The sequence below is a fragment of the Mus caroli genome, unplaced genomic scaffold (genome assembly GCF_978045245.1).
Source record: "Mus caroli unplaced genomic scaffold, Mus_caroli_1 scaffold_13, whole genome shotgun sequence".
NCBI classification, from domain to species: domain Eukaryota; kingdom Metazoa; phylum Chordata; class Mammalia; order Rodentia; family Muridae; genus Mus; species Mus caroli.
The window spans coordinates 49,117,916-49,134,804 of NW_028227268.1; the positions used below are offsets into that span (position 1 = coordinate 49,117,916).

The following is a 16,889-nucleotide window of genomic DNA, read 5'->3' on the forward strand; positions in this document are numbered from 1 at the left end:
TTCCATGACATACAGCAGTGTCTGGGAGGTCTAAGACTGAGAGCCTGTCATTTCTGGCCTCCATGATGCCCAGAGAACCTGGACTGGGCTCCCTCTCTATCCTCATGGACCGGGGTTCCATGGCTTTCAACAGCCAGATGCCCACCTGGGTGGCATAGAGTAGGTGGCAGTCCCTGGGTCCATGGGCCCAGCTCTCCAGAGCTCTTGCAGAATGTAGGTCATCAATCCCTCCCCCTTTATTTCTCACACATGACACTCAACAAGAAAAAGACCTTCAAAAAATCCATCCTGTCACAATTGTATAGGATCACATTTATTATTTGACTTTCTTTCCCAGTGGATAAGGAAATTTGAGAGATTTAATTGTATAGATATGTTTTTTGTTTTTGTGTTTTTTCCTCTTTGCCACAGATAGAGATTTCATATCATTAAATACAATGCACTTTAATTGAATAAGAAGAAATAAATTTCACTATATTTTAATGGATTGTATAGTTTAAGGACATGCTAAATTCACATTAACTTGCACAGAAATACTCATTTTAAACACAAAAGAAACCATACTTCCTGAGTTACCAAGAAAATTCACCATTTCTTAATTTTAAGACTTTTACAATGTTCATACTTTAGGTGCTGAATGCATTGAAAGATACAATTCTAAGTATTGTTTACATTTTGATAAGCTTCTTTCTGTCTAGGTCCATAAAATGTTATTAATGAAGTTTTACTGATATAATAATTAGTGCTTAATACACTGACAATTTTCATCCTTAAAAAAATTATGAATACAATTCAATTGAAAAACTCAAAACACTTCCTTGTTTGAACAACAAATATTTTCCTAAAATTGTCATTTCCAGCAGGTTCCCATCAATGGTTCTGGCTGCTGTGTGACAATTTGTGTGTCACAAATATGCTGTGCATATTTAAAAGGCAGAAAACAACAACTAAAGGGATCTGTTTAAAGCTAGATTCAGATGTGATCCTAGTGATGTGATCTAAAATGTTGAACCACTGCACCCAGAAAGCTCAGTAAGTTCATTACATACAGTTTAACAAAGAACTCAGGTTAATGCCCACGAACAAGCAGTGGGACAACTTTATTATATACCGGTGGGGTGGAGGCAGCTTTGGCTCATCTTAGTAGGTACAGTAAGTACAGTAAGAGCAATACTTTGGACAAAAATTCTCTGAGGGAAAATTCTATGGAGTACAGTATTCATCATATAATATGAATATCAACATTTGGACCAGAGGAAAATATGTCATCTTAAATCTTCGACCTTCTGGACCCACAATGAGTCCACTTGGAATTTTTTAACATACCCGAAGCTATATTCCTTGAAATGGGAGTGATTTTATCCATAACACACACACACACACACACACACACACACACACACACACACACACACACACTGCAAAAACCTCAGGTTTACATCTGTACAGGATACACACTACCTAATTGCTTTCTTGGCACTTGTCCAAAGCTATAAATTTTATCTTTTGTGACCTGTTGTAATTATCAATCAGGAAACGGAATATAAGAATTAAACCATCCCAGAAAATAGATACTAGTCACACCAAGGCAGGAGTAATAGGAAGACAGGTGTAATATATTTATTGATAATCCTGACAAATAAGGGATTATTTTGAGATTAAAAATTTCCTATAATGTATATTCCATAAAAAGCTCAAAGACTAACAACAAAATAAAATTCACATAGAATATATCTCACAGAGGTAAATATTCTAGCCTACTAAACTATACAGGAACAGGTTTGTATAAGGATAGTCATTAATATTATTATGGCTTAAATCCTTACATTTTAAAATACTACTTCTCTAATTTTGTTTGAACCTGAATTCTATACCATTACTAATTATGGTGTGATTATAATTAATTATAATTAGATTAATACTGGGTGAAAGATCTTTTCATATTTTATTTTGGAAATAACTACTTAATATGACTATAAGCTGTGTTTCTGGGTAAAATGTTTCCAATTCCTAATAAAGTACAGGGCTTTCCTCTGTGAGTTCTCTGATAGAAAGTAAGGAGATAAACCTTACAAATGTAATGAATATGATAAATATTTTCCCAGTCTTAAAATATTCAAGTTCATCAGAGAATCCACACTGGAGACAAACCTTTCAAATGTAATAAATGTGGGAAATCGTTTACACAGTCCTCAAGTCTTAAAAGTCATCACAGAATCCATACAGAAGTAAATTCAATGAGGATCAGATAAAAGACATCACATTCCTTACATTTGTAAGGTTTGCCTCCTGTGTAGATTCTGTAGTGATTTTTAAGATCTAAGGAGTATATAAAGCTTTTCCAACATTCATTATATTTGCAGGTTTGTCTCTTGTACGGATTCTGTGATGAGCTAGAAGACTTGAAGACTGGGTAATGATTTCCCACAATTATTAGATTTATAAGGTTGATGCTCAGTGTATATTCTGTGAGGTGCTTGTAGTTTTGAGGACTGTGTAAATGATTTACCACACTAATTACCTTTAACAGGTTTGTCTACAGTATGAAGTTTTTGGTGAACTTTAAGACTTGAAAACCAGGTAAAATATTTACCACATTCATTACACTTGCAAGGTTTGTCTCCAGTGTGGATTCTCTGATGAACTTGAAGATTTGAAGACTGGGAAAAATATTTATCACATTCATTATATTTGTAAGGTTTATCTCCTGTATGAATTCTGTGATGACCTTTTAGATTTGAGGACTGTATAAAGGAATCCCCACGGTTTGTCTCCTGTGTGAACTTGGTGGTGAACTTTCAGACTTGAGGAATTGGTAAATGATTTCTCACATTCATTACACTTGCAAGGTTTGTCTCCAGTGTGGATTCAAGTTTGTCTCCAGTGTTTTTTAAGACCTGAGAACTATATAAAGCTTTTCCCACAGTAATTGCACTTGTAAGGCTTGACTCCTTTATGGATTCTGTGGTGAACTTTAAGAGTTGAGGAATGGGTAAATGAGTTCCCACATTCATTGCATTTGTAAGGTTTGTCTCCAGTGTGGATTCTGTAGTGTTTTTTAAGACCTGAGGACTGTATAAAGTTTTTCCAACAGTTACTGCATTTGTAAGGTGTGTTTCCTGTGTGGACTTTGTGGTGAACTTTAAGGCTTGAGGAATGGGTAAATGATTTCCCACATTCATTAAATTTGTAAAATTTGTCTCCAGAGTGGATTTTCTGATGAACTTGAAGATTTGAAAACTGAGTAAAAAATTTACCACATTCATTACATTTGTAAGGTTTGTCTCCTCTATGGATTCTTTGGTGAGCTAGAAGATTTGATGACTGGTTAAATGATTCCCCACACTTATTAGACTTATAAAGTTCCTGTGCAGCGTGAATTCTGTGGTGAACTTGAAATTTTGAGGACCAAGTAAATGATTTCGCACATTCCTTACAACTGAAAGGTTTCTTTACAGTATGGATTCTGTGAGAACTGAGTACTGAGCAAAGCACTTGCCACATTGCATACATTTCCATGATTTTCTTCTAGTTTGAAATACCATAAGGCCTGAGGGTTTACTGGAACATTTAGCTGGTGTTTTATATTTTGAGTGTTTTTCTTCAACTGATAAATGTGAATGTCCCAAGAGATTTGATACATTGAAAACACCATATATATGCACTTTGGTTTGCTAACTTCCACCTCTATTATAGCTTGAATCGTGGTGAATGACATTAGAATTGATATTCAAGGACATATCATATCCTGGTTCATGGAAAAGGTATTTTTAAATATGTTTTATGTTGTCTCTAAGTATAATGATTCAATTAAAGCATTCCTGTATGTATCACATGTGTGTTTGTTCGCATCTTCTTTATTCCACATCCAATTATAAACCTGAAGAATTAAGGACTTATTTAAAAGGTAATCCTTCTAGACATTTGTATAAATGTTCTCTGTGGCATGGTCCTGCAATTGCAAAGATGACTGAGAGCAGTGATTAGACATAGCCTGTCTACTATCATGATTATGAATTTTTGGAATATATTTACTTATCTCATTTTTACTTAGAATTGTTTCAATAAGAAAATCATATAATATTATATTTCCTTGGTATAAAATTCCTCCATGCTGATTGTTTTGGTAATACTTCATAAAATGGTTCTTAATATAGCCTATGATCATATCATTTAATCTGTTGGAGTTTCCAGAAGTACCTCCCACCTGATATGTTCCAAGTTTCACTAGATACATGGACATTTTCTTATGTTGACCTAAATAGTAGGATTTGTCACAGAGGAGATTTAATTATTGAAAAATCTGTAATAAATTTTTAGAGAAGTATCTTCCACATTGATGATATTCATTAATTTTTTCCCTTCTCCAAAATCTCCTTTGTTCATCAAGTATTAAATTACTGTCTAATCCCACACTACTTGAAGAATACTTCAGAGGAGTGGGTTTATTCACCCAAATGTCACTCTTCAATATGTTTGTATTTCTCTGTACAATACAGTTGCATTTCAAAAATTGTAAAAATTTTGCTAGAGTAGTCTCCAACTGTAAAAATGGGAGTGACTCAGACTGAGTTCTCTCAGGAATGGCTAAAACTTCTTTATTGTTTTCAGAAATGAAACAGATGTGTTTTGCCAGCAGATCATTTTCCTAATGACATATTTCGTGATCCTCACTACCACCTCTATATTTCCAAAACTTCTTTCTATATAGCTCAAAAAGTCCACTAAATGCAAAGATTTGTGTTATTTCTTTCTGAAAATATGTTTGTGCACACAGATTTGGGAGTAGCTTCTTGGTATGTTCACAGGACAATGCTGAAAGAAATAAAGCAAATCATTTTGTGTCATTTGGGAGTTGTGTGAAAATAATATACATGCATAATGCATAAAATAGCACTAATCCAGGGATTTAATAAAAGTATATAAGACAGAAGTGCAGCAAATTTATTCCAAGGAATCAAATGTCAGATATGTAATGGATGTTAGAACATACTTTATAAAATAAAGCACATATTTTATAATATATGCAAGGTACCATAACAGATAACTTGAAACAAAATTGTTGCAACTATAACCCATGAATAATTTTTTCTCCTCACTGTGAATCTCAATTATCAATATGAATATAAATCACCTTACAATCACTTGAAAAATTAATTTAAAATCATTTGTATGGAATATTGGAAAGAAACATGAAAAAATTGAAAAGTATCAGATAAAAATTATGTCAGTCATATGAGAATAGATTTAAACTTTTCTTAAATACTATGGAATATTCACTGAGACAGATAACTTCCAGAGAAACCTGAGCAATCTTAAACATGTTAAAAGTCTTAATGTGTATGAAATCAATTTTCCAACCATAATACTACAAAAAAAAACCTTTATGACAAATCAAAGTATGAAGTTCTGGACCTGAAATTTGAACAGTCACACATTGTTTTTGAAATATATCCTAGATCTGTACCTCATTCACTGGGCCATAGATCCTCCTGAATATTTGAAGGCATGCTACCACCTAGGCCAACAATGTGAAATTCCTTTACCCTAATACCCTGCCAGCTAGGTACCCTGGAAAGCACAGAAACTGTAAAGTCCACTCCACCAACTTCATGCTGAATATTCCAGTACACACCACTACCTGCAATCCCAGATCCCTGCAGCCATCAGAAACCACAAGCTCTGTTTGCATCCTCAGAGGCCTGCTGACACCCTGGATAAACAGAGGTCTGAAGTCATGAGTTACTACCAGCTCTGCCTGCAAACCTGGAAACTTGCTGCCAGCCAGGGAAACCCAGCTCTACCTGAAATCCCAGACACCTGCAGCCACCAGGGACTATTAGGCCAGCCAACACCAGGGAGAATTAGATATCTAAAGGACATAGTAAGAACATAATCAACAAAATGCCGAGCAATATGATATCACAAGAACACAGCTATGCTACCAAAGGAAGCCCTGTATATCCTAGCAAACCTGAAGTGCAAAAAAAAAAAAAAAAAAAAAATGACCTTGAATCTAATCTTATGGAGATAATAGAGATGCTTAAAATGAAATGTATATATTTCTAAAGAAATACAGAAAAATAAAATCAAATATATAAAGCACTTAAAAGAGAAAATGAATAAATACTAAGAAATACAGGAAAATAAAACCAAGCAGATGAAGAAAAGAATAAAAATGTTGAAAATCTAAAAAGAGGAATTGAAGCAATGAAGAAAAGTAAAATTGAGGCAATCCTGCAAAACCTATGAAAGCAAAAAGGAGATACATATACAAGTATCACCAACAGAATACAAGACATGGAAGAGAAAATTGCAGGAATAGAAAATACAATAGAAGTATATATGTTTGTCAAAGAAAATTCCAAATCTAAGTTATTCCTAATACAAGACATGCAGGAAATTTGGAAAACTATGAAAAGATTAAACCTAAAATAAATAGGAACAAAAGACAGAGAAGATTCCCAGCTCAAAGTTACACAAAATATCTTCAACGAAATCATGAAAGAAAAGCTTTCTAATCTAAAGAAAAATATGGCTTTAAACATAAAGAAAGCTTAAGGAACACCAAATATATTGGATCAAAAAATACACCACATAATACCCAAAAGACAAAATGTATAGAACAAAGAAAGGATATTATATGCTTCAAGAGAAGAAGGCCAAGTAACATATAAAGACAAACATCAGAATTACACCCAACTTCTCAACAGAGATTCTAAAAGCCAAAAGGTCCTAAACTTAAGAGACCACAGATATCAGCCCAGAAACTATATTCTCTGAAGCACTAAATCACCATTGATGGAAAAAAAAACCCAAAAATTCCATGACAAAAAAAAAAAATACAAAAAGAATCTTTCCATAAATACATCTCTATAGGTGATACTGAAAGGAGAACTCAAAACACTAGGAGAGAACATATACCCAAGAAAAGGAATGAAACTAATAGTTCACACCAAAAAGAGAGAGAGAAGATGACAATCTCTCTAGTACACACACACACACACACACACACACACAAACACACCAACATCAAAACAACAGGAATTAATATCTATTGGTTATTCATATCTCTCAACAAAAGTAGATTCAATACTCTAATAAAAAGACAAAGGCTAAGAGAGTGGATATATTATTTTGCTACATACAACATTCACACCTCACCAAAAAAGACAGATACTACATCAGAGAAAAATACTGGATAAAAAAGGTTTTCCAAGTAAATCAACACAAGAAACAAGCTGATGTACCCATTCCTATATCTAATAAAATAAACACTCAACCAAAATAAATCAAAATAGGTGAAGGACAATTTAAACTCATAAAAGGAAAAATCCACCAGATGAAGTCTCAACCCTGAACTTCTATGTCGCAAACACACCTTCATTCATAAAAGAAACATTACTGAAGCTCAAAACATACATTGAACCTCATGCAATAATAGTGGGAGATTTCAACACCCCTCACTCTCACCAATGGGCAGATAATCAAGACAGAAAATAAACATAGGAATAATAAAACTAGCAGACATTATTGATCAAATGGACTTAACACATATATACAGATTATTTCACCCAAACACAAAAGAATATACATTCTTCTCCACAGGTCACAGAGCCTTCTTCACAATTAACCATATACTTGGTCACAAAGCAAGCCTCAACAGATACAAGAAAATTGAAATAAACTTTTGGCAAATTTTCAGCATACCTTGGATTAAAGCTGAATTTCAACAACAGGATAACCGTATGCCTAAAAATTCTTAGAAATTGAATAATTCTCTAATCAATGACCACAGTGTCAAAGAAGAAATAAAGAATTTAAAGACTATTTTAATTCATTGAAAGTAAAACAAAATGTGCCCAAACTTGTGAGACAAAATAAGAGCAGTGCTAAAAGACAGTTTTATAGCAGTAAATGCTGTCTTAAAGAAAATAGATGCATCTCATACTAGCCAATTAAATGCACATGTAACAGCACTAGTAAAAACAGGAAGCAAACACACCAATAATGAGTAGATGGCAAGAAACAAACAAAATTATGGATGAAAGCAAAGGATTAGAAAAATATATATATAACACCATAAAGAATCAAGAAACCAAGAGCTGGTACTCCTCAAAAAGATGGACAAATTCTTACAGAATCTACTAAAATCCAGAGGCATTATCCCCGCCCCCCCACCAAAAAAAAATCGAAATTAAAACATGGACATAACAGACACTGAAGAAATCTAAACAATTATTACTCTTACTTTAAAAGTCTGTACACTACAAAATTGGAAAAAGTAAATGAAATGAGAATTTTTCTGGATAGATACCACCCACTTACCAAAGTTAAATCAAGATCAGGTAAACAGTTTAACTTAGGAATTAGAACAGTCATTAAAATCTTAAAACAACAGCAAGAAGCAGCCCAGGGCCAGATGGCTTTAGCAGATCTTCAAAGAAAAAATGAATATTCATCAAACTATTCCACAAAATAGGAACAGAAGGAACATTGCCAAGCTCATTCTGCAGGGACTTATTCACCTTGACACCTAAATCATACAATGACTCAACAACCAAAGAAAATTTCAGACCAATTTCTATTATGAACATTGATGCAAAAATACTCAATAAAATTCTCCCAAATGGAATCCAAGAAGGCACCAAAAATCATCCAACATAAACAAGTAGGCTTCATCTCAGACATGAAGGGATGATTCAATATGTGAAAGTATATCAATCTAATTCACCATATAAATAAACTGAAAGGACAATCCACAGATTGTCACATTAGACACTGAAAAATCCTTTGACAAAATACAACAGTCCTTCATGTTAACAGTCTTGGAGAGATTAAGGATACAAATATAAATATATATGAAATTCAATATGGAAAAAGAAAATAATCAAAATAAAATTAAATAGAGGGAAAATTACTGAGTCAAGGAAATGGTCAGGCTATACATGCTCTCCTTTTTTCCTCAATACAGCACTTGAAATTCTAGTTAGATCATAAAATACCTAACAGTGTCCAGGGAGATATGAATTATAAAAGAAGAGAAATAGTATCACAACCCACCTTTAAAGTTTTGACCCAGAATCGTTCCTGTCTAAAGAAACACAGGGACAAAAATGAAGAGTGAGGGGAAAATGGTCTAGTGACCAGCCCAACTTGGAATGCATCTGGGGCATGGGCACCAAATTCTGAAATATTAGTCTCCATTTTTTACTTGCAAACAGGAGCCTAGTATGACTGTCCTCTGAGAGGCTCTATCAGCAGCTGACCAAGACAGATGAAGAGATTTGCAGACAACCATTGGACTAAGGTCCAGGATGCCTATAGAAGAATTAGAGGAAGGATTCAAGGAGCCAAAGGGGAAGGCAACCCTATAGGAAGATGAACAATGTCAACTAACCCTGACCCCTGGGAGCTCCCAAAGAATAAGTCACCAAACAAGGTTCATATATTGGTTGGTCTGAGGCCCCCTGGCACATATGTAACTGAGGGCTACCTTGTCTGGCCTCAGTGGGAAAGAATATACCTAATCCTGTAGAGATTTGATTCCCCCATGGAAGGAGAATATGGAGAGAGGGGAACACCTTCTCAGAGGCAAAGGGGTGGGGGATAGGGTGAACAAATCTGGGAGGTCAGAGGGGCAAAATTTGGGATGTGAATAAATAAAATAATGTTTAAATTTCATTTTAAAAAAGAAAACAAAGCAAAAATATTGCCATTCATGGATGGTATAATAGTATATGTAAATGAGTATAAAATACTATCAGAGAAATCCTATATTTAAAATCACCTTCAGTAAAGTGTGGTTACAGAGTTAACTCAAAAATATCAGTAGCCCTCCTTTCTAGTATTGATTAACAGGCTGATGAAGAATTAAGGGAAACAACTACCTTCACCATAGCCAGAAGTAAAATAAAATATCTTGGCATAACTCTAATCAAACAAGGGAAATACCCATGTAACAAGAAGACTTTATGTAATGTGAATAAATAAATAAATAAATAAATAAATAAATAAATAACAACTTTACAGCTGAAGTAGGCATATCACATTCATCATCCCTTCTTTTTGTCCGCCCTGTCCCCGGTATCATTCCATGTTCCCCACCTTCCTTCTCAAGTTGAATACTTTTCTTTCCTTTTTCCTTGATTATGCTTGAGCTACCTACATGTGTGTTTCTGTGTGTGTGTGTGTGTGTGTATTTTAGCTATGTGTATTTACAATTACTTAAAAAATCTCTGTGAGTGGGTTTTTGTTGTTTGTGATTATATATTGTTGAAGCAATGAAGGCTCTGCACTGGAAAACCCATCATGCTGGTCATATGTAGTGGGAAAATGATCATGATTTCCATGAACCTCATCAGTTTACAAGAATTATATGGATAATGGTGGGGACAATTAGAGGCAATATAAAATAGGAAAGTAGGAGAGTTTCTAAACTGGGATCAGGCAAAAGATCAATATAGAAAAATAGGCAAGATTTTTGACAAATAATAAAAAAGTTAGTTTTGGTAAAGCCACATAGAAATATTTTTTTATATTTACTTAAAATTATACAAAATACATATGTGTGCATATGTATTTTGCATATGATATACATATATAGATTTTATATACATTATAAGGCATAAATATAACACACAAAACATATGTGTGTATATAGGTGTGTGTATACATACATATATATATATTTATTTATTATATATATATATATACATACATACATACATAGTGTTTTATGACACTATAGATGATAATGCTGTTAAGAAGCACCACAGACCAATACAAAGCTGATTATAAACCTGAGAAACATCCTGTTAAATTTTATATATATAATAATTTTAAACAAAAGGCTACTTTGACACTATTTTATGCATATCCTCTAAATATTATTAAATGTCTTATTGATCCGAATATTATTTCACAAAATATATATTGAATATCTATGGAGAAAATGTACAACCTACTATTGCTCCTGATTTGAGTGGAATTGTTTTGAGCTTCTCTCCATGAAGAATGCTGTTGTTTCCAGGCTGGTTATAAACTACCTTTACTATCCTTAGTCCGTCTAGAAATATAACATAATGATGCTATATTTTGTCAAAGACCTTATCGGAATCTGCTGAGATGATCCTGTGGTTCTATGTTGTAGTTGTCTATTCACTTCATTACCTTTCTTGACTAACTTATGTTGAACTATCTGCATCTCTGGATGGAACCTACTTAAAAATGGTAGATAATCATTTATATATGTTTTGTTAATTTTCAAAATACCTTACTCCAAATTTTAGCATTTAGATTCATATAAGATTCTGAAACACATACATCTTTTTAGTTTTTGGATCAAACTCATGGTGACTTCTTTAAAAAAGAAAAGATATTGAAAAGTTCCTCAAGTTTCTACATTGGAGAAAAACTTAAGGAAACTAGACTTTAGTCCTAACTTGATGGTCTAGTAAATCTCTACCCTGAATCCATCTGGCCATGGGCTTTCTTTAGTTAGAAGGCACTGGTTATACCTGCTTTTTACATCAGAGAATTTGAGTTGGTTTAAAGGGTCATTTTCATCTTGATTCAATGTCTGAAAGCCATCAATACAACATTCTTTTAGATTTCATGAAATTTTTCATTTCTTTAGGTGTTAAATTTTTTTTAGGTAAATGTATGGAGCTAGAAACAATCAATATGAATGATTTACTCCAGGAAAAACAAACTGCAAGGTTTCTTTCATTTGCTAGGTTAGTGTTTAAGATTTGGGTATATCTGTTATATTTAGAATATCTATGGTGTATAGGTAGCTAGTTAGGGACCAGAATACACTTGTTTATTTTTTCATAAAAGAAAAAATAAAAGACAATGTCATAAAGGAGAAATGAGATCAAGATTATATCAAGAGATAGTACATAAGAGAGAGATGAACCATTATGGAGAACAATAACTGTATAGGCCAATTTTTAAAGTTCCATATGTACTAGCTCTGTGGTGGGGGGAGTTATACATGTATTCAGGAGAGCTGTGTAGAATACTTTTTCCACCAGTTGTCTTCTGAATACTGAATGTAAGTCATAAGATTGAAATGCAAGCAACTCTACCTTCTGCATCATTTCTCTGGTTCACAATAAATATTGTTTAATATCATATGAAAAACTACTATTATAGAAGCTTCCTATCACATGTACATATGAAATGCCATTTAAATGACATTGCCACAAATTACAACAGACAATACAAAGCTACATGCCACATTCCACTACACATAGCACATAGTACAAGAAATGGGTTGTAACTTTTTTAAATTATAGGCCAAAGGACCTATAGTACACTGAAATAAGACATATAATTCCAAACATATTTATTTTCACTCCAAAAGTGAGGACATGTGAACACTGTCAAAGACAGTAAATACATAAAAGAGAAGAAATATTGTGCTGCATATTAAACTGGATTTTTCAGACCTACTTATATACATTCATTGTATATTTAGGTACTACTTGGCTATAGGAAAACAAAATTAATTATTTGTCTCTCCCAGTTACTTAATCTGTCATGTGAATGCTGACCTTACTATTAGATATACTCACTGGTGTAAATAACACCATAAATGCTACCAGTGTTTGATTGGCATCATGGTGGCTCTGTGAGTTAAAACCTATATCTGGTTCTGTTTCTGAAGCGTATAATCTGAGACTAAACAGGTCTAGGCTCCTATATTAAAATCTACTATTATTTCTACAAATAAAATCATAATAATAAGACACCTAAAGATATATTGCTTTTCCAGCAGATCTGTGCATCACTCAACCTTTAATAGAGAAGCTTAATATGGAGGGCAACAACTGGGAAAGTTCAGAAATTTGGAGACATTGTAGCATTCTGTCTTATGTAGCTATCTTTATCATAACCCTCCTATAAATGCTCATGGGCCAATGCAGATGAGACAGAAGGTTTGTAAAGGGGAAGAGGTAGTGAATGATGCTAAATAAACAATATCTCCACACACAACAAGAGTAATACTCATATAAACTCACTGAGTAGGTGATACTATCCACCAAACCAATACAAGTTTAACACAGATAATACCCCAGCTTTGAGAAGGGGAAATAGGTAGAAAGTGTCACACAAGGTAAGAACCTAACCAAAGTACACAGACTTTTTGGAGAGAAAGGAGTGTATTTCAGCTCACATAACCTAACCATAGTCCATCATGAGGGGAGTCAGGAGATCAGGGCAGGAACTCAAGGTAAAAACTGAACCAGAAGTCATGGAAGAGTGTTTCCTATTGGCTTGTTTCCTCTGGCTTGCTCTACTTTCTTTTTTATTTAACGAAGGACTGCCTAACTAGGGAGGGATAGCACTATCTACAGGGATGTGAGCCCTGTCTCCACATCCAGCATTAATCAACACACATGCTTACAGAACAATGTGTTACACTTTCTTTTCCTTTTCTTTTTTTTCTTAGAGAGGGATAACAAGTTTTATTCTATAGTATAATTTTGGGTCTATCAATCATATTCTGTGGATTATGTTAAGAAAAAGTTTACAGCACAAATATGACTCCATGTTTAACATTTTTGGCTTCCCTTTTTACTTTTATTTCTTTTAAAAGAGAGGAGAGGGGAGAGGGGAGAGAAAGAGAGAGAGAGACAGAGACAGAGACAGAGACAGAGAGAGACAGAGAGAGACAGAGAGAGAGACAGAGAGAGACAGAGAGAGACAGAGAGAGACAGAGAGAGAGAGAGCATGATATTGAGTAAGTGTGGGGAAAGGACATGGTCTGCAAGAAGATGAAAGAGAAAAGTATGAGCAAAAAATACTCTATAAAATTTTTTACAAGGGTAAAAAGTCAATATTCAGTCAAGTATACGTATCAAATACATGGAACCAAAACAATGAGAGTAATTTCAAAACCATAATCTACTTGGTCAGGATGGATGATTGCTTTAATGTGTTCTTGGATTCAGTTAGCGAGAATTTTATTGAGGATTTTTGCATCAATATTCATAAGGGAAATTGGTCTGAAGTTCTCTATCTTTGTTGGATCTTTCTGTGGTTTAGGTATCAGAGTAATTGTGGCTTCATAGAATGAGTTGGGTAGAGTTCCTTCTACTTCTATTTTGTGGAATAGTTTGTGCAGAACTGGAATTAGATCTTCTTTGAAGGTCTGGTAGAACTCTGCACTAAACCCATCTGGTCCTGGGCTTTTTTTTGGCTGGGAGACTATTAATGACTGCTTCTATTTCTTTAGGGGATATGGGACTGTTTAGCTCGTTAACTTGATCCTGATTTAATTTTGGTATCTGGTATCTGTCCAGAAATTTGTCCATTTCGTCCAGGTTTTCAAGTTTTGTTGATTATAGACTTTTGTAGAACGATCTGATGGTGTTTTGGATTTCTTCAGGATCTGTTGTTATGTCTCCCTTTTCATTTCTGAATTTGTTAATTAGGATGTTGTCCCTGTGCCCTCTAGTGAGTCTAAACAATAATCTTCTACTACTTCATAAAATGGGTATAATAGTTCCAATTCAGACACCAACTATTCAGGTAAAAAAGATAAAACTCACATAAAAGCCATGGTGTACTATTTCCTTGGTTCATTATTCTGAAGAACTTGTCTAACCACACTCCATAATTAGGTTGCTCCTTGGTTTAAAATCATCACATCACATGTTATTTCATTTCATATTACTTGGTTCTCTTACTTCTGTCATTTCACCATCAACAATCCATAGGTCTGTTTTGTTCAACACAAAGGATTACCTCTTGTTATGAAACAGCAGCACCTGTATACTCAAACAGACATACTATTGAACATAGTTGGGTACCAGCACAGGAATGTGCCATGTAGGTAACATGGAGAAGAGTAAAAGATACATGAATGATTTTCTTATAGTCACATCTTTCCAAAATGTTTTAGACTCTCCATAACTCAATACTTTTTAAAACTATGAATGTCTGTTTGAAATGAGCACATTAGAAAAAGACAACTGTGGAAGTTGAAGTGAATTCACATATAAATGCTAAAGACTGCCTATACAAAAATCATGTAAGATGGAAGGATCATTAAGGTAAATGTAAAAACAAGATAAAGGTACATAACATGTTAGCTTTAAATTAGTCCATAATCAATACCTATAAAATTTTAAGAGAAAGACTAAACTAATGAACATCTGATCCAAACACTAATAGCAGTTTTAGACATCCCTAAGTTGAAGGAGAAATTATGGAATACAACTATTCTTACCCTTCTGCCTGGTCCTTGCTGCTGTGGCAGATCCCTAGTTTGTCTGCTACTGTGAAGACTCTATATCCCAATCCATCTTAGAGGACCCACTGTACTCAGAGAAGTTGGTAAGAAACCCCCTCAATCCCTCCCCAGTCCCAAAGCTGTGTCTGGGAGCCTGATAGACTCAGGACCTATCACACACCAAAACCTCCACCCTCCTGAGTACCACTTGCCTTCCTCCTGTCCCATCTACCCTTTCCTCATGGCCCTTGCTGCTGGGGGGAGAATTCTATTTGGTCTACTCCTATAAAGACTCCATATCTCAATACATCCTAGAGGACCCTCTACACTCAGAGCAGTTGAGGATCCCCTACTCTCAGAGCAGTTGAGGATCAGCTGCACTAAGTGCAGATAGACAACAGTTTGACTACTCCACTGAAGACCCAACAGTCTGAAGGCCTCCTAGGAGATCTATTGCAGTCAGGGCAACAGTTTAGCAGCTTCTCTGCCCTTATAAAATGAATTCAGTTGGAAGGCCCCACAGGTGGTCTGATACAGCCAGGGCCGCTAGCCTACCAGGAGACCTGAAGCACCCCAGGGAAAAAAAGAGGCAGACTCAATATACTCACCCAGATCAACAAACACCAGGGATATCCAGATGGTAAAAGGCAAGTGCAAGACCATAAGCAACAGAAGCCAAATTATGTGGGCATCATCAGAACCCAGTTCTACCACCACAGCAAGCCCTAAATATACCAACACACCAGAAAATCAGAAATATGTCCTAAAATCCTATCTCATGAAGATAATAGAGTCCTTGAAGAAGGATATCAATAACTCACTGAAAGAAATACAGGAAAAAAATGGGTAAACAGGTGAAGGAATTGAATAAAATGATCCAAGACCTAAAAGTGGAAGTAGAAACAATAAAGAAAATACAAATGGTCTTCCAGTCAGCACCAGTTCAGGGGCACCTCGAGCACAAACTCTGTGGATGGTCCCATGGTCAACAGAGGACTCTCCACGTGATCTTAGGATCATTGGTGAGTGGAACACAACATCAGTTCTAATCCAGTCATGCCGGGCCTGAGCCAGCAGCAGGGAAGCAGAAATTCTGCCTGGCCATGGGCACAAGACCCCTTCCAGTCAGTGCCAGCTCTGGGGCCCCTTGGGCGCAAACTCTGAGGACAGTCCCACAGTCCCCAGAGGACTCTCCAGGCAATCTTAGGATCACTGGTGAGAGGAACACAACATCAGTTCTAATGCAATTGTGACAGGCCTGTGACATCAGGAACAAGAACACAGGAGCCCTGCCTGACCAACGACTCACGTACCTCCTGATCAGTACTGGTATACCTTGGTTTTGAACATACCAGACAGCACCCCCGGGCCTCAGAGGAGACACCACTTCCAGGTGCTATTACACACCCAGGATGTTAGGATTCCAGGATCCCAGGATAACAGGAGCTTGGTCACACCAGGATCTCAGGGTCTCAGAGGAAGCTTGACTGCCAAGAACTCTGGCACACCCAGTATCTCAGGTTCACAGGAGCCCAGAATCACAGAATCACAGAGAAAGTTGGACTCTAAGGAGTCCTGAATCAAACAGGATAGTATGAAGGACAGGTTCCAATCAGATATACTGAGGGCAGCAAGCACTTGAGAT

The 16,889-nt window shown here is 35.3% G+C and overlaps 1 pseudogene; it reads right to left on the bottom strand.

Moving 5' to 3' along the window:
- Nucleotides 1-2,209: 2,209 nt before the first annotated feature.
- LOC110304518 (uncharacterized) overlaps nucleotides 2,210-16,889 on the bottom strand; it is an 89,699-nt pseudogene continuing 75,019 nt past the window's right edge.